The following is an 18,445-nucleotide window of genomic DNA, read 5'->3' as shown; positions in this document are numbered from 1 at the left end:
TTAACTGTAAGCCCTTGGCCACCCCGTCTGGGATACATGGCGTCTGGCAATGATGATGATGATGATGAGATGCGGGGTGGTCTTCTTCCCGCATTCTCCGCGAGTTTAACCTGGCCCGGTCTACTTTGTTCGATATTAAGAGATCCCAAGACAAGCTCATGCAGTACACAGCTGACTTCTCGTCGAGAAGCAAATGCAACGTGGAGAGGAAGGTGATGTTTACCCCCAAGTTTGCAGAAATCGACCAATCCACGTTGATTTGGTATCGACAACAACGTGCTGCTGGTGTGATGGTACGTGGAATGGAGCTGAAGGCTGCTGCTGAGAAGTTCGCCAGGCTTCACGACGCCCTAGACTTCAAGGCATCCGAGGGTTGGCTCTTTGTGTTCAAGTTACAGCATGGCCTTACGAACCGTAAAGCTCATGGCGAAGCTTTAGACGCTAACGAGGATGGATTTGACGAGTTTCGGCACAAGGTGAAGGGCTTGATCGACAGGGAAGGCCTCACTCTCGGTCAAGTCTACAATGCAGACGAAACTGGCCTATTCTATCGCTCGCTGCCAACGAACACTCTAGCCGAGGAGCCGCAAGCTCTCCAAGGAACAGATATCTGCTTTGTGTTGTGCCAATTCTAACAGCATGCACTGGCTTAAGCCCGTTGTTGTTGGCCGTCAAAGCAGCCTTGGTGCCTTCGTGGGGTGATGGATGTCCTTCCTGTCGTCTGGTACCATTCTTTGAAGGCATGGTTTACAGCTGTGATTTTCAAAGACTGGTTCCACCCCCACTTCGTCAAGGAGGTCATCAATTACCAGACGAAGACACTGGGAATCCCGCACGACCAGATAAAGGCCCTCCTTCTCCTCGACAATACACCTGCCCACCTGTGCGACAAGGACTTGGTTGCTGAGAATGGCCGGATTAGGTGCATGTTTCTGCCACCTAATATGACTGCTCTCATCCAACCAATGGACCAAGGAGTGATCGTGACAACAGGGTGCCTATACCGTCAGAAGTTCCTGGACGAGGTGATGGTTGTTCTTGAGGACGAAGACGAGCGCCGGGAAGGACGTGACACTCGAGGCAAGCGGACTTTGGAAAACCTTCGCCGCTACAACATCAAGTCTGCGCTGGACAACTGGGCTAGTGCATGGAAGGAAGTCCCTGTGAAGACTCTGGAAAATGGTTGATCTCGTTTGCTTCTCGGAATGGATGTGGAGTACGATTTTCTAGGGTTTGACGTGGATGACTTCCATGCACGGCTACATACGCACAGCAACGATGTTGTTGTGGACGATGTTCATGAGTGATTGGATGACGACGAGGGCGATCCTGGGTATCAGACATTGTCTGATATCGAGATCGCGTCTTCAGTTGCAGGTGTCAATACCGAACTTGAAGATTCCGACGAGGAAGGCGACGATGATGCGGACTCCTCTCAACAGGACACTACTCCATCCATCCCCAAGCTGAGCGCACTCCGGGAACATCTAGAGTTCGTCCTAGACTACCTGGAACACCCGGACTGCGACAGGGAGATGGGGCCCTTGGGACTCGTGGAGGAAGTGCGTGCTTTCAGGCAGCGCATCATCAATCGTCAGAATCGTCGGTCATTGCATCAATCAACCATTGACAGTTTTTTCAGGCCCGTGACCCCTGCTGTGCCCAGCCCTGGCTCCACTCCGTTGCCTTCCCAAGACAGGCCCTCATGCTCCGAGCCACAGCCCAGCACATTAGCCACGGTGGAGTCACCGCTCTACGTGAGTTTGTGGCTGTCTTCAGAGTCGCCTGCAGTGGGTACGCCATCACCACGACCCAGCGATGCACCTCTAGGTCACCTTCCAGTGATACTCTCGGACTCTGACAGTGAATAAACAGCAAGAACTTCTCCACTAGACCACACTGGAATTTAGAGTGTTGTGTGCAGTGAAAAAAACAGTGTGTTGTGTTAAGGATTTACAGTTGTGAGAGAAGACTCAGTTTGAACAAAATATAACGTAAATAGACTTGTTTGTTTTGGCTTTGGAAAATTATTAGAAGAATGGGAAAAGTTAACACTTTGACCGCTTATCGGGCCATCGATGTACCGAGCAGAAGTTTCCCCCTCAGCGTATTGGTACATCCTTGGCTCGAATGTCCCTTTTCAAAAACTTTTGAAAACGTGAGTATATAAGCAATATTTATTTCCATTTGCATTTATTAAAGCTACAGATGTGCTGCAATGGTATTATTTAATACAAAAATACTTATACATAGGTAAGTTATTGATTAATAATCAGCTAAAAATTTATTTGTTTTTCGTTCATCATTTTTTATACAAAATCAGTTTTCACACACTACAGTTAGCTCAAATGCATTATAATCAATATCATAGAATGGCAGGTATCAAATATAACACTTGTGAATGCATTTCTTGTATAAAAAGTAAAAAAATCAACACTCGGTTTTAGAAAAATTGAGATAATATTTCATAAAATTAAACATAGTTCCAAGATGCACATGAAGCCTTGTAACAATTTATAAACAAAGTAAATAAATTACATAATGTAACAGTAAGTAACTGTAAAGGAAAATACTGCTAAATTTTAAAAAAATCTGTAAAAATTTTAAACGTTATGATAAATGAAGGTTATATAAAACATACAAAAATAATTAACTTTTACACTATATGACTCGTAATTTGCAAAACTGAATATCCAAATATCTAATTTTTGCCCTGTATTATATAACTTATTAGTATGAAGCTGCATGCTTTTCATTGAAACATGAAATACAAAGGTGGGGTTGTCCATCACACCCAACACAGAAGGTTGATACTCTCCTTGCCTTATTGGATGCCACCTTGTATCCTTCTCCAAGTGATATCTTTTTGTAACATCCTCTGCATCTTTTCCTGGTGTTCTTTTTTGGTCCATCCGCCTCCTGAAGAGTGTGCTCTGTTCTTGTGCCTGATACAGTAGAGGTTCTCCTCCCTGATTTGATGTTTTCATGAGGAATGTTTTTCGCTAGAGACAGCACTAGTGACTCGGTGAAGCTTCTTAGACATATTGTCTTTCCTGAGCAGTAGTATTTATTGTAAAGAATTTGAGCATTAGTTACTGATATCCCAGCTACCATTTCCAGAGCTAGCTTTCTGTACCACTTTTTTGATTGCCATAGTGGCGAGTAGTAAGAATTTAGTTGGTCAGCAACATCAACACCTTTCTTTGCTTTGTTGTACTCAAGGACACTTTCCGGTTTTACGATGTCTTCCCCTTTCTTATTTTTCTTTCCACTTGGAACTATATCTTTGCTATGTTCAGGCACTGTCGACAGTGTAAAAACATCTCTCTTGTCTTTCCACTTGTAAAATTTTACACCTTGCCTGTTTTCTGCTGCCTTCACTTCTCCTTTCTTCAAGTTTGTTTTTACTATTTCTTTGCACAAGTACTTCCTGTACGATCTAACAGTTCCACATATGTAAGTTTTTTTGGTCAGAAGATACTCTGCCATGGTCACTGAGGTATAATAATTGTCAGTATAGATGGTACATCCAATACCTAACATATTTTCACATAATTTTACCACAATTGATTCAGTTGCATTTAGGCCAGGAATCTGAAAACTCTTCCCTTCATGAACCTCCATATTCCATGTGTATCCTTCAGGTGTGCAAGTCTTGTATAGCTTCATTCCATATTTGTTAGCTTTGCCTGGAATATACTGTCTGATACCTAATCTTCCTCTAAAAGGTACCATACTCTCATCTACAACAAGTTTGGAGCCTGGTTTGTACACATCTTGAAAATTGTCAATCAGTAGCTCAATCAGTGGTCTGACCTTGTACAATTTGTCTTGAGAATTTTCATGAGCTGTATTGTCTACAAAATGTAGAAATCTATGGAGAAGCTCAAACCTTTCCCTTGACATAAGCTTTGGTACAAAGGGATCATCATACAAATTACTTTTAGACCAATACAGCTGGATTTCAGGCTTCACAACTAATCCCATGTAAATGATTATGCCAAGGAACTTCTTTATCTCTTCTCTATTGGTGGGTTTCCATGAAACTAGTCTTGATCTACTTGTTACTGGTCCTTCCTCAATTTTTTGTTGTGCATACCTATTTGTTTCACGAACAATCATATCAATGATTTCATCAGATACAAACAAAGCATATATATCAACTGGCTGCACACCAGTTTCATTATCTACATCATTTACATTAATGGTCATTTCTTCCTTCCCAGTAAAGGCATACATGCGAGGTTTTGGAGATACAGACCCCCACTCAGATGCAGATGGGATGCCATTATCAGCATTACTTTCTGTGTTTGAAGCATCTCTTTCTGGCTCTTCACCTTCATCAACTTGCTCTTCATCTTCAGATTCATTGCTTTCATCTGTTACGTCATCCTCTAGTTCATCTGAATTGGCAAGAAAATCTGAATCATCTGAATCATCTGATGAAGTTGATGACTGTAATGCTAGGTGGAAATAGGCTCGACTTCTCGTTCCTACTACACCTAACGTGGAGCGGGGTCCTCTTTCGAGACCGGAGCTTAGTGCAATAAAGAGAGGCAGGACACAAAAACTCTAGGCAATAACCTTTACACGTATATTACCACAATCAGACACAGGACAAATCAGCAGATATTACAGCATAATACATAGCAATATAAAACCTTATCTAGGACATGGGTATCTCACAAGATACTTACTTATCTGACATTAATGACAACACAATCAATCCTAGTGTATCAAGGGTGCAGTGAATATAGGCGCGCGCGGGAGGCGCGGGGGGGGGTGAGTCTCACGAGGAGGGGAAAGGGGAGGGTGCGGGGAGTGACTTGTGACGGCTAGGGGGAAGTTATGGTGATACTGGAGAGAGGCAGATATTAACAATGAAGAATACACGTTTTCCACTAGCAAAGGGACTTTGGTAATTGATTTTATTCTTGATTTACACTTACTGTAGATACTGGGATGAGAGAGTGCGTACAAGATTTACGGGCAGCGTGAGTGGGGGTGGGGGGGAATATCACTAATACTCTCTTTCATAATATTCCTTTAGAGCTCACAGTAGTAGGGGTATGTCACTACAGAGGAATCTCTAGGCGACACAGGCTTACTAATTGTATACAAGGGACGTCAATCATAAATATAGTTCATCAGATCTTGTTCCACACATTTGTCCTTTATTCTCTCACTGTGATCTTACTCGCCCCGATATTCACTATATTAACTGCACAATACTATACTAGGGGAAATCACAACCTAAATCACTCGCACTGTAACATCACACGTATTCATCGTGGGGATAGGCGGGAACATGTCGTCGGCAATCCTGCCGGGCACCACCAAGGGGAGGCGTACCAAGAGGGCACGGGACAACTCGTAAGGGTGTCCTCTCGCGTCCTGGGCTAGCCGTGGCTCCAGGGCTGAGCTCAGGAGTGCGGCCCTCGGGACTGGGGCCGAATAGCTCCAGGAACCTCTGTTGTAAGTCTCGGCCGGAAGTGGGAGCCTTACGTCGTCGTAGGGGCGTATGGAGATTGCGCCCGGGTGTCCTAGGGAGAATCGAGAGAAACTGCGGACTGGGGTCTCCAGCGTCTAGGGGCGCCGACAAGGGAGGGCTGCGGCATCGACTTCCACTGGGGCCCGTCAGGTGCGTCTGCTCTAGAGCCAAACGTAGGGAGCGGAGGCCAGTGGAGGCTGAGGCCTGTCTGGGCCACTCTAGGATGGGAGGTCTGGGCTCTTGTCTCCTGCCGGAGTGACGTCTCGCTCCTTGCCTCTTTCTGTGCACCCTCGGAGCGACGATAGGTCGTCTCACGAGGGGGGGAGCGACAATAGGCCGTCTCTACCGGTACACTTTCGGAGCGACAATAGGCCGTCTCACGAGGAGGGGAGCGACAATAGGCCGTCTCTACCGGAACACTTTCGGAGCGACAATAGGCCGTCTCACGAGAGAGGGAGCGACAATAGGTCGTCTCTACCGGGACACTTTCGGAGCGGCAATAGGCCGTCTCACGAGGAGGGGAGCGACAATAGGCCGTCTCACGAGGAGGGGAGCGACAATAGGCCGTCTCTACCGGAGCACTTTCGGAGCGACAATAGGCCGTCTCACGAGGAGGAGAGCGACAATAGGCCGTTTCTACCGAAACACTTTCGGAGCGACAATAGGCCGTTTCTACCGAAACACTTTCGGAGCGACAATAGGCCGTCTCACGAGGGTGGGAGCGACAATCGGCCGTCTCTACCGGAACACTTCCGGAGCGACAATAGGCCGTCTCACGAGGGCGGGAGCGACAATAGGCCGTCTCTACCGGAGCACTTTCGGAGCGACAATAGGCCGTCTCACGAAGAGGGGCGCCGTCTGGAGTGTCTATGACAACTCCACCCCTTGCTGGCTCAACAATCCCGTTCCGTGAAGGTAGTGTCCTTCTACGACGGCGACGGCGTGGTGGCTGCGTGACATAGGGGCGCACGGCCTGGGCTAACATATGTCGCTGTTGCTGGGAGTTGTTCCGACTGGTGGCGGCTACCCCGTGGGGTCCGTGTGGGGGTGTCGGTACATTCCCGGGCATACTGGGCTGTATCTGGCTTGCCCCGTTGTCGGGGGCACTATGGTATATTTCGGGGGCACTGTTCTTTAAGTCACGCATTTTACCACTCTCCCCCTGAAAAAGTCATGTCCTCGTGGCTGGAGGTGGAATGCTTGTGTGTTGGAGGTGGTGTACACGGGCTGAAGGCGTTGCAGCACAGTTTGCCAGGCGACGGTGTAGGGGTTTTCTTCCTGCTCCGGGTCGCAGGTGCGGAAGAGGGTGGAAGCGGTGGTGGTAGACCGGAGGAGGGTTAGCAGGTGGTGTGGCCCGCGGAGTCTGTGGCTCCTGCCAAGGGTAGGCACCCATACGGCCCGTCTTACTCTCATCTTGTTTGGTGTGGCTGTCGGTGTGGTTGGAAGCTGAATGCTGGACACCAAGGGTAGGGGCCGGGTTTTGTGCCATGGTAATGCGGCGTTGAGTCTCTGGGGAGTACAGGTGGAGGGGGTTTGGGCCTGATGTAGCTTAATGATGTGAAGTCGTGGGGAGGTGGGTGGTGTAGGAGTGTGGGTGTATCGGATGGGTGGGCATGAGAGCCAGCCGGAGGGGGTGGTGGTGGTGGTTCTGAGGGTGGGTGTGGGTGGGGAAGTAGGCATGCGGGGTGGGCGGGGTTGGTTAGCATGGGCTGTTGCGCGCGTTGGGGGCGCGGTGGAAGGTGAGATCGTCGGAGTGGGCGTGCGTAGGTGTGGAGGGGAGAGGGCGGTGGTAGTGGGTTGTCCTGTGGGGGTGGCGGGGTGGGCGGGGCACGTGGGCTTGGGTGGAAAGGGTGAGGCGGCGGAGGGAAGGGGTGAGGGTGAGCGAGGTGTGGCGGGTGAGATGTCAGGTGAGGTGCAGGGGGTGGTGGAGGCTGAGGTGGTAGGGGAGGTGGAGGGGGATGGCGAGGAGGAAACATAGCACTCGTATGTGGAAGTGACAGGCAGTGCGGGAGCAGGGGGAGGTTGGGGGTGTGGGGTCGGTAGCAGTGGTGAGGTGGCAGGAGAGTTGGCTTGGAGGGTAGGTGGCGAGGAGGGAGTGCGATCTTGTGGCGCCATCCTGGTGTTTGGTGGTGGGGTGGTTTGGGCGGTAGCAGGGTTCTGTGCTAGTGGTGTGGGGTGGGCGGTGGGTACGAAGCTAGGGGATGGTGCGTGTGTGGGGGTGATGGCGGACGGTGTGCGGTACTGGAACCGTGGTGGCTTGGCAGGGGCTGTGGAGTGGGATGTGGCAGGTGGTGGGTGTCGTCGGAGGCGAGGAAAGGTGGGGTGGGGTGTAGGAGGAGAGGGAGCCGGTGGTGGTGGGGAGATGCGGCCTCGCAGGGTTGTTTGAATGTTCAGGGATGGGGCGGTGCAGGTGGTAGCAGGGGGCTGAGCTCGTGAGAGAGTGATGGATGGTGGGGTGCGGGGTGTGGTGGGCGGCGAGGCATCTGGTGAGGTTATTGGGGACGAGGTGGTGGTCCGTGGGGATGGTGAGGTTGAAAGGGGGGTAGGGGAGGTGAGTGAGGAAAAAAAGGTGGGTGGGGATGAGGAGGAGGGTGTGATAGGGAAGGTGAATGAGTTAACCGTGTGGGCGGGGAAAGCGAGCGGTGGTGAAGTGATGGTGGTGGGTGGTGCGGGGTGGGAGGTGGAAGGCAGTAGACGGGGGGAGGTGGTTTTAGGAAGTAGGTTAGGGGAAGATGAGGAGAGGGTCCTAGGAGGCCTGTGAAGAGGGAGGCCGGTTTTGTATTGAGGGGGTATAGTGGTGTGTGGGGTGGGAAGGTTAGAACTAGGGGCAGGAATAGGGGAAGGTAGAACAGAAGAGATAGTGAGAGGGGAGGAAAAGGAAAGATAACGTTCTCCCCTGTTGTAGACTGGGGGAGAGGTGAGGTGGCCCCCGCCATTACGGTGGGATGCGGGGGCAGTGGGGGGGGCTTTTTGTGTTTCCTTTTTGTATTTTCTTCCCCTGAGGCTTAGGGAAATTTGCGTATGGTGGGGAGGTTTGTAAGTGCCCTCGTGTCATTTGGCTGCACTGGGCAGCTTCTAGCTGCTCACGGATGTTGTGGATCGGGCATCCGTGGCAGCACGAAAAAAATTCCCACGGGTTGACAGTGATGAGGTCAACGGGGAATTGACTTATTTCGCCGATGCGTTGAGCGGTGGCATGGATGGCTAAAAGGCGCCTCATTAAACTGATATCTTCATCCAGGTCTCCCGTCGGTTCGTGTATTATGAAATGTTCTTTAATATAATCGGGGAGAATCCTGAGGAGTGTATGAAACGTGAGTTGTTCCCGGGTTTGTTCATCTGCCTCCGGGTAGGCAGTGGTGACTTGGCGTCTTGCCAGAGTTAGGGTATCATTTAGATTCCCATCAAATTTTAGACTATCCAGTTGGGATAGTGCCACCACTTTCCCTAATGATGGGGTGATGGCTTGTACAGTGAACTTTGTAAAGTTCTGCCAGGTGAGCTCCGGGACGATTTTCGGTGCTATGTTCGCCGCCGCTCTGCCCAACAGTGGTAGTGTGACTGCAATTTTTTGTTGGTCATTTTCAAAGCCAATATCCAGTAAGGGTTTAATTATTGCCAGATATGTGTGTATATCATACTGGTCGGGGTCAAATTTGGGTAACTGAACGTGCGGTTTATTTGCCATTTTGCCAAATATTCCTGATTACCTCTCTTTTACGCCCGGGTCTAGAACCACCGCTGGCCACCAGTGTAATGCTAGGTGGAAATAGGCTTGACTTCTCGTTCCTACTACACCTAACGTGGAGCGGGGTCCTCTTTCGAGACCGGAGCTTAGTGCAATAAAGAGAGGCAGGACACAAAAACTCTAGGCAATAACCTTTACATGTATATTACCACAGTCAGACACAGGACAAATCAGCAGATATTACAGCATAATACATAGCAATATAAAACCTTATCTCGGATATGGGTATCTCACAAGATACTTACTTATCTGACATTAATGACAGCACAATCAATCCTAGTGTATCAAGGGTGCAGTGAATATAGGCGCGCGCGGGAGGCGCAGGGGGAGTGAGTCTCACGAGGAGGGGAAAGGGGAGGGTGCGGGGAGTGACTTGTGATGGCTAGGGGGAAGTTATGGTAATACTGGAGAGAGGCAAATATTAACAATGAAGAATACACGTTTTCCACTAGCAAAGGGACTTTGGTAATTGATTTTATTCTTGATTTACACTTACTATAGATACTGGGATGAGAGAGTGGCGTACAAGATTTACGGGCACCGTGAGTGGGGGGAATATCACTAATACTCTCTTTCGTAATATTTCTTTAGAGCTCACAGTAGTAGGGGTATGTCACTACAGAGGAATCTCCAGGCGGCACAGGCTTACTAACTGTATATCAGGGACGTCAATCATAAATATAGTTCATCAGATCTTGTTCCACACATTTGTCCTTTATTCTCTCACTGTGATCTTACTCGCCCCGATATTCACTATATTAAGTCACTGCACAATGCTATACTAGAGGAAATCACACTTAACCTAAATCACTCGCACTGTAACATCACACGTATTCATCGTGAGGATAAGCAGGAACATGCCGTCGGCAATCCTGCCGGGCTAGGGGCACCGCCAAGGGGAGGCGTACCAAGAGGGCACGGGACAACTCGTAAGGGTGTCCTCTCGCGTCCTGGGCTAGCTGTGGCTCCAGGGCTGAGCTCAGGAGTGCGGCCCTCGGGACTGGGGCCGAATAGCTCCAGGAACCTCTGTTGTAAGTCTCGGCCGGAAGTGGGAGCCTTACGTCGTCGTAGGGGCGTATGGAGATTGCGCCCGGGTGTCCTAGGGAGAATCGAGAGAAACTGCGGACTGGGGTCTCCAGCGTCTAGGGGCGCCGACAAGGGAGGGCTGCGGCATCGACTTCCACTGGGGCCCGTCAGGTGCGTCTGCTCTAGAGCCAAACGTAGGGAGCGGAGGCCAGTGGAGGCTGAGGCCTGTCTGGGCCACTCTAGGATGGGAGGTCTGGGCTCTTGTCTCCTGCCGGAGTGACGTCTCGCTCCTTGCCTCTTTCTGTGCACCCTCGGAGCGACGATAGGTCGTCTCACGAGGGGGGGAGCGACAATAGGCCGTCTCACGAGGAGGGGAGCGACAATAGGCCGTCTCTACCGGAACACTTTCGGAGCGACAATAGGCCGTCTCACGAGAGAGGGAGCGACAATAGGCCGTCTCTACCGGGACACTTTCGGAGCGACAATAGGCCCTCTCACGAGAGCGGGAGCGACAATAGGTCGTCTCTACCGGGACACTTTCGGAGCGACAATAGGCCGTCTCACGAGAGCGGGAGCGACAATAGGCCGTCTCTACCGGGACACTTTCAGAGCGACAATAGGCCGTCTCACGAGAGCGGGAGTGACAATAGGCCGTCTCTACCGGGACACTTTCGGAGCGACAATAGGCCGTCTCACGAGGAGGGGAGCGACAATAGGCCGTCTCTACCGGAGCACTTTCGGAGCGACAATAGGCCGTCTCACGAGGAGGAGAACGACAATAGGCCGTCTCTACCAGTACACTTTCAGAGCGACAATAGGCCGTCTCACGAGGAGGGGAGCGACAATAGGCCGTCTCTACCAGAGCACTTTCGGAGCGACAATAGGCCGTCTCTACTAGAGCACTTTCAGAGCAACAATAGGCCGTCTCACGAGAGCGGGAGCGACAATAGGTCGTCTCTACCGGGACACTTTCGGAGCGACAATAGGCCGTCTCACGAGGAGGGGAGCGACAATAGGCCGTCTCTACCAGAGCACTTTCGGAGAGACAATAGGCCGTCTCACGAGGAGGGGAGCGACAATAGGCCGTCTCACGAGGAGGGGAGCGACAATAGGCAGTCTCTACCTAAACACTTTTGGAGCGACAATAGGCCGTCTCAATAGGGTGGGAGCGACAATAGGCCGTCTCTACCGGAGCACTTTCGGAGCGACAATAGGCCGTCTCACGAGGGTGGGAGCGACAATCGGCCGTCTCTACCGGAACACTTCCGGAGCGACAATAGGCCGTCTCACGAGGGCGGGAGCGACAATAGGCCGTCTCTACCGGAGCACTTTCGGAGCGACAATAGGCCGTCTCACGAAGAGATGCGCCGTCTGGAGTGTCTATGACAACTCCACCCCTTGCTGGCTCAACAATCCCGTTCCGTGAAGGTAGTGTCCTTCTCCTACGACGGCGACGGCGTGGTGGCTGTGTGACATAGGGGCGCACGGCCTGGGCTAACATATGTCGCTGTTGCTGGGAGTTGTTCCGACTGGTGGCGGCTACCCCGTGGGGTCCGTGTGGGGGTGTCGGTACATTCCCGGGCATACTGGGCTGTATCTGGCTTGCCCCGTTGTCGAGGGCACTATGGTATATTTCGGGGACACTTCTGTAAGTCACGCATTTTAATGACAATCCATAAAAGTTGACCGTGTCCATTTCTGGTGGAAAAAAAGTAAAAAAACCCTTATGATAATGTTACACATAGAAATCAACATAACTGACAGAGAGAGAGAGAGAGAGAGAGAGATGTGCAGCTTATTGAAATATAAGACATATTTTATTGGTACTAACAGGTATATACATTAGAAAATACACGTTTTTCTAAAGTAATGAAATGGTACATCAATGCACCAATTCGCAGAGCAACAAGATATCATCAGTAGGTCGCATATTGGTACCCAGATGCACCGAGGCAACCTCGGTTCATCGATGCACCAATACACAAGGGGAGAAAAATATATTAGTGGTCCGCGATTCGGTATACATATGTACCACGACTTTTACTGCTCTACCCAATGCACCACCCTCTAAGAGTGAATCATACCCCCTCTCGCTCCGAAAGTCCAACGGACACTGGCAGGGGAGCGAAGTGAAGTTGACACTGAGAGGGCGAGAGTGCAGGGTTGCCAAACGCGGCGAACGTGTTAAAGTGCAACACTTAGTAAGTTACAATGGAGCATTAGTTAGACAAGAGTGCGCACTGTGAAGAGAACGGACTTCTGTGTGCGATTGACTAAGTTCAGTGCAAGACTTCAGGAACAGTGTACTGCAAGTGCTTCAGGAAATCCTTCTTACTGTCAGAGTCCGAGAGGAGGCGGTTATTCATCGAGGTGGCCATGGACTTGCTGTAAGTAGACAGAATGTTTCATACTGTACTTTTTTCCATACTATACTTACCTCATTTCACTCTTTAATGTCCTTTATTGGTGTGAATAGGGTGTTAGGAGCTATGCATGTGCAGTAGGAAGGTGTTTTTCTGAGTTAGGCTAGGTTAGGGTCCATAAGTACCAGTCCAGGAGCCAGTCACCAGAATGTTTATTATTGTATGAACCTACCTCTAAACCCTCATTTTATGTTTCTTTTGCATTTATTTCAGTCATTTATGTGCCTTATTGGTGTGATTTGGGTCTTAAATACGTGCTATGCATGTCCAGAGGGAGTTGTATAGGTGTTTCTCTGAGTTAGGGTCCATAAGTACAAGTCCATAAGCTGGGGCCCAATATCAGGACAGGACTACTATCCGGACCTGCCTATGGCCCTATTACGTCGGATATTGGAGTGATTACTGTATATATATATATATATATATACTGTACACTCAACCCTCGGCTAGCACTCCCAGTTGGTCCCACTATGGCTGTGATGTAGCCGAAACCGTGATAGCCGAATTGAAGAACTTATGGTAATAATTCTAATTTGTGCCATGACCTCAGTATTTACCCCTAAGATACCCTTTTTGTACCATATATTAATTTATAATTCTCTAAAAATTAGCATGTTTTATGGTGTGATCACTATCTATCTATCTATCTATAGCCCGACGCCCTAATCCCGCAAAGGGTGGCCGCAGACAAAACGCCTCCAAGTCGCTCTGTCACCCACCATTTGACTGCCCTCCCCCCAACTCACCCCCCCCTCCCTCATATACCTCTCAACTCCATCCCTCCACCTCATCCACGGTCTACCTCTCCCTCTCCCTCCCTCCACCTCACCTACATACACCCTCTTCTTCAGTCTTTCATTCTCCATTCTCTTCACATGTCCAAACCACCTCAGTGTATTTCTCCTAATCATCTCAACCACATCCACATCCACCCCACAGCGTTCCTTCACTTCTTCATTCGTCAACCTGTCCCTCCACGTCACTCCACATGCTCCTCTCAAGCAACTCATTTCCACTGCTCTCACTCTTCACTTGTTCCCCTCTTGCAAGGTCCATGCCTCGCTTCCATACGTCAGGGTAGGGATCACAATACTATCATGCAGTGACTTCTTAACTTCCATACTCACCTCCCTATTTCTCATCACTGCTTTCAGTGTACCAACAACCTGTCCTTCCCCTGCTGTACCCTTTCCACGCACTTCATCCCCCAAAGTTCCATCCTTTACTCATCACACTACTCAAGTACTTGAATGCCACTCACATTCTCCATATCCCTCACCATCCAACCTCACTGCACACTGTGACTTCATTCCTCTCAAACACCAAGTAACTTTACTTTTGTTTACATTAACTTTCAGATTCCTCCTCTCTACACACTGTCCCAAATTCATTCACCAAACCTTGCAACTCCCATTCATACTTCACTCAACAGTACCTGTATCATCAGCAAACAGCAACACCGAAGCTTCCAAATCTCACCCTCATTCATTGAGAGTCCACCCCCACATCCACTGCCCTACTCCTGCACCTCCTTTACAACCCCATCCATGTATATATTAAACAGCCATGGAGACATCACACAACCCTGTTTCCAGTTCCACATTGAGATCAAAAGAACTCACTCCCCAGCTCACCATCCACTCGCACCGTAACCCTAGCTCCCTCGTACATACTCTTCACAGTACTCAACAATTTTCCCTCCACTCCTTATATTCTTAATACCTTCCACATACCTTACCTATCTCTTCTGTCATAAGCTTTCTCCAAGTCCATGAAGGCAGCATACACTTTCCTTCCCTTCTCTAGATACTTCTCCACTAAACATCTTAGAACAAATATCTGATCTACACACCCTTTTCCTTCCTAAATCCCTCTTGTTCTTCTCCAGCTAGCTCCTCTGTCATATGCCTAACCCTATCAATGAGTATTCTACCATATATTTTACCAGTCACACTAAGTAGGCAAATACCCCTATGGTTACCACATAGTTCTCTCTCTCCTTTTCCTTTGTATAAAGGAACAATTATACCCGATTTCCAGTCCTCTGGAACCCTTCCCTCTTCCCAAGCCAATCTACACAACTTCCATATCTACTCCACAACAATCTCACCAACATACCTAAGCATTTCACCACACACTCCATCAATTCCTGGGGCCTTTCCCAACTTAATATTCTTCATCGCTTCCACTACTTCCGCCCTACTGATCTCTTCCTCCCTCCTCTCATCTCTTCTTCTCCCAGCCATTCCCCAACCACTTATACTCGCACTGCTCTCACTCTCCACGTTCAACAAATCCTCAAAGTGCTCCTTCCATCTCCTCAGTTTCTCTCTCTTCTCCACCAACAATCTATTATTCCTATTTTTCACTCCCCTACTATTTCCCCTTTCACACTGCCTTACTTTCTTTATCTCCTTCCAAAACAATTTCTTACTCTCCCTCCATTTCACACTCAGATTCCTCCCAAACTCCTCATCCACTTTCTTTTTACTCTCCTTCACTAGTCTCTTAACCTCCCTTCTGCTCACATATACCTCTCTCTTCTCTCTCTCATCTTCTCCCCTACCTCTACTCGCTAACCATTCACTATATGCCTTCTTTTGTTCCACAGCTCGTTTCACCTCATCATTCCACCATGCTGTCCCTTGCACACTCTTGTATCTCCTCCTCGCTCCACAAACCTCCTCACACGCTGCGCCTATCTCTTCCGTGAATATCTTACATACGTCTTCCACCCCTTCCATCTGCTCTAGCTCATATTTTCCCAGTCTTTCTTCCACTATGCTCTTATACTCTGTCATTTTTTTACTATCTTGCAATTTCTCCACTCTTCTCACCGGAGTTGCTTCCTCCTGTCTTCCCCTTCGTCTCCTCAACCACTTTCTTTGCAGCTCTACCTTGGCCATCACTAAGTGATGGTCCGAGACTCCATTCCCCCACCCTCTCCACACTCTTGCATCCAACACTTGTCTTCTCATTCAAGCTCATCCACACACACATAGTCTATCATTGCCTTTCCCCGTTCCAACAAGTTCACCATCCATCCCTCCCTCATTACTCTCCATGTATACCGGTGGATCATCTTATGCCGAAAGTAGGTGTTGGCTATTGCCAACCCCTTACCAGCACAGATGTCCACCAAAGCACTTCCATTCCCATCTACGTCAGCTGGCACACCCCACTGACCAACCACTCCATCCATTCGTACATTCCCAACTTTGCCATTCATGTCTCCAATCAACAGCACTCTCTCGCTTCTCTCAAACTTGTCTATACACGCTTCTACACTCGCCCAAAACTCATCTTTCACTCTTGCCACTCGATCCTCTGTCGGGGCATACACACATACAATCGCCCACGCTTGTATATCTACTTTCATCCTCACCCATACAATCCTTGCACCCACTGTTCCATACTCTCTTATATTCTCCTTCCACTTCTTGCTTATCATCAGACATACTCCCTCTCTTGCCTTCTCATTTTCATTGACTCCCGCACATATACCTAAACCATATTCCCATTCTCTCACCCTTTCACCTTGCCATTTAGTTTCAGTCAATCCACATATATCCACTTTTGCATCCTCAAGCACCTGAACAATCTCTCTCTCTTTCACTTCATCATTCACTCCTCTCACATTCCATGTTCCCACCCTAAGAATGTCCTTCATCCGTTCCTTAGTCGTCAACGTATGGTCCGTCCGGGTCCGAGGCGCTTTGTTCGCTTTTTTAGTTAGTTCTTTTTACGGGGTGGGGCACTAACCCACCGCCAACCCTTTTAGTCGCCTCGTACGACAAGCAGGGATACTGGGGGAGTATTCTTGAAACCCCCCTACCCCTCACAGTTGATTCATTGATGTTATATTTCTTCTCTACACTTTGCTTGGTCTCACCATTCTCTATAAGTTTCACATTTCCAGTTTATCTTCATAACTTAGGTTCTTCCTCTTCTTTATTTCCCTGCCGGTGCCATGGCATTATGTTGGGTGATGGTAAGGGGACGGGGAGGGGGTACGTTGGCCATGGTCATATAATAAAAAAGGTTATTGTTCTCGCTATCACTGTTCACGGTCTGAGGGCGTGCACTTGAATGGTTTGGCGGGCAGGAGACTTGGTCGGGCTCCAATCAGCGCTCGGCTTGCGCTGACGTCACACGACCAATCACTGAGTGACGCTTTTGTTGGCTGGGTGGAGCTCTGGAGCCTGGCCTTTTTGAAATTTTCGAACATTTGTGGTGCGCGATAGCAGGCATTTAGTGCATGATAAAGGTATTTGGGTAGTTTTTTATATAGGCGTGATAGCGAGATACGCTATAGTGGAACCTGTGATAGCCGAGGGTTGAGTGTATATATACAGTATATATATATATATATATATATATATATATATATATATACACACATACATACATACATACACAGTAGGCTAGCACAGTGCGCGACATCACAGTGTGCGAATCTCATTTTGTGCAAGTGACCAAAAATCATAACCAAAAACCTTGAGTGTGCGAGTTTACCTCACAGAACGCGAGGTAGAGGCAAGGAGTGCCTCAAAAACACCATTTTCCATTAGTACGCGACCCCCCCCTCACACACACAACGCATCTATCGTCACGTGTTGTCATGTTGATGTGCAGACATTCCCAGGCATTCTACTGCGCAGCATGGGGTACAAGGCAGCGGGTGCACCATAACGGTCCCGGCTCATGCACAGTGCGGATCCGCTCTCCACAACTAACCTGTTGTGTACAACATGTGGCGTTTTTTTTGCTGCTCCATCCTGGCCTGTACTTTGCTGCACCATGGCTCCAGCCCCAAGAGTTAAATAACTTCTGACGCATGCAACCAAGTCAGAGATTATCAAGATGAAGGAAGAGGGACAAGGAAACACTGCAATCGGGAAAGCCCCGGGACTGGCTGAATCAACAGTGAGGACAGTGTGGAAGAACTGCGATGCCATAAGGGCTCTAGTGAAGACTTATAGTGCATCTGATCTAGACGACTGTTCCCGGGTGGGAAATCGTGCGATGATACTAATGGAACGGTATCTTGCCACCTTCATAATGAGGAAGGAGAAGGAAGGTGTTCAACTAATGGCAGATTTATTCAGAACCAAGCCAAGCTCATTTACAAGGCAGCATATCGCAAGTTAAATGTGAACAGACCTTTCAAGGCATCGGTTGGATGGCTGGACCGTTTTCTAAAACGCAAGGAACTCCGTCACATCAAAGTGTCTGGTGAATGTGCCTCTGCCGACGAGCTGGCCGCGAGAGAGTATCCTGTGATATTTAGAGCGCTTCTTGAAGAAGGACAGTACACCAAGGACCAGATCTACAACGTCGACGAAACGTCGTTATACTACAAGGCCATGCCCTAATCAACTTACATTGCTAAAAAACAGAAACAGGTCCCTAGTTGCAAGCTCCAGAAGTGTAAGATGATGGTAATGTTTGCTGTAAACCTGTCTGGGAGCCACAACATGAGGCCAGTTGTTGTACACACAGCTTCACACCAAGTGCTACAAAAACCTCACGAACATGGACGCAAGGGGCATGTACTGGTACAAGTCTGCAAGTGGTTGGATGACCGAGAACATTATGGCAGACTGATTAACAAGGCACTGCATCCCCGATGCCAAGGCCAAGTGTTGGGAACTTGGCATTTCATTTAAGATGCTCCTTGTGCTGGACAGTGCACCAAATCACCCTCTGTACCTAGAAGATCTGCACAAGGATTGTCATGTTGTGTTTCTGCCGCCC

General features: G+C 48.9%; 1 protein-coding gene across 1 annotated transcript in view; it reads left to right on the top strand.

The window, feature by feature from the left end:
- Positions 1-18,445, top strand: part of PolQ (DNA polymerase theta) — a 290,206-nt gene that overhangs the window by 203,686 nt on the left and 68,075 nt on the right. The window lies entirely within an intron of this gene.

Source organism: Coenobita brevimanus, chromosome 93 (assembly GCF_032717465.1).
Source record: "Coenobita brevimanus isolate Jiangsu-jjx chromosome 93, ASM3271746v2, whole genome shotgun sequence".
Classification (NCBI taxonomy): Eukaryota; Metazoa; Arthropoda; class Malacostraca; order Decapoda; family Coenobitidae; genus Coenobita; species Coenobita brevimanus.
The sequence above is the reverse complement of the archived record's forward strand: the minus strand, read 5'-3'. Positions and strand labels throughout refer to the sequence as shown.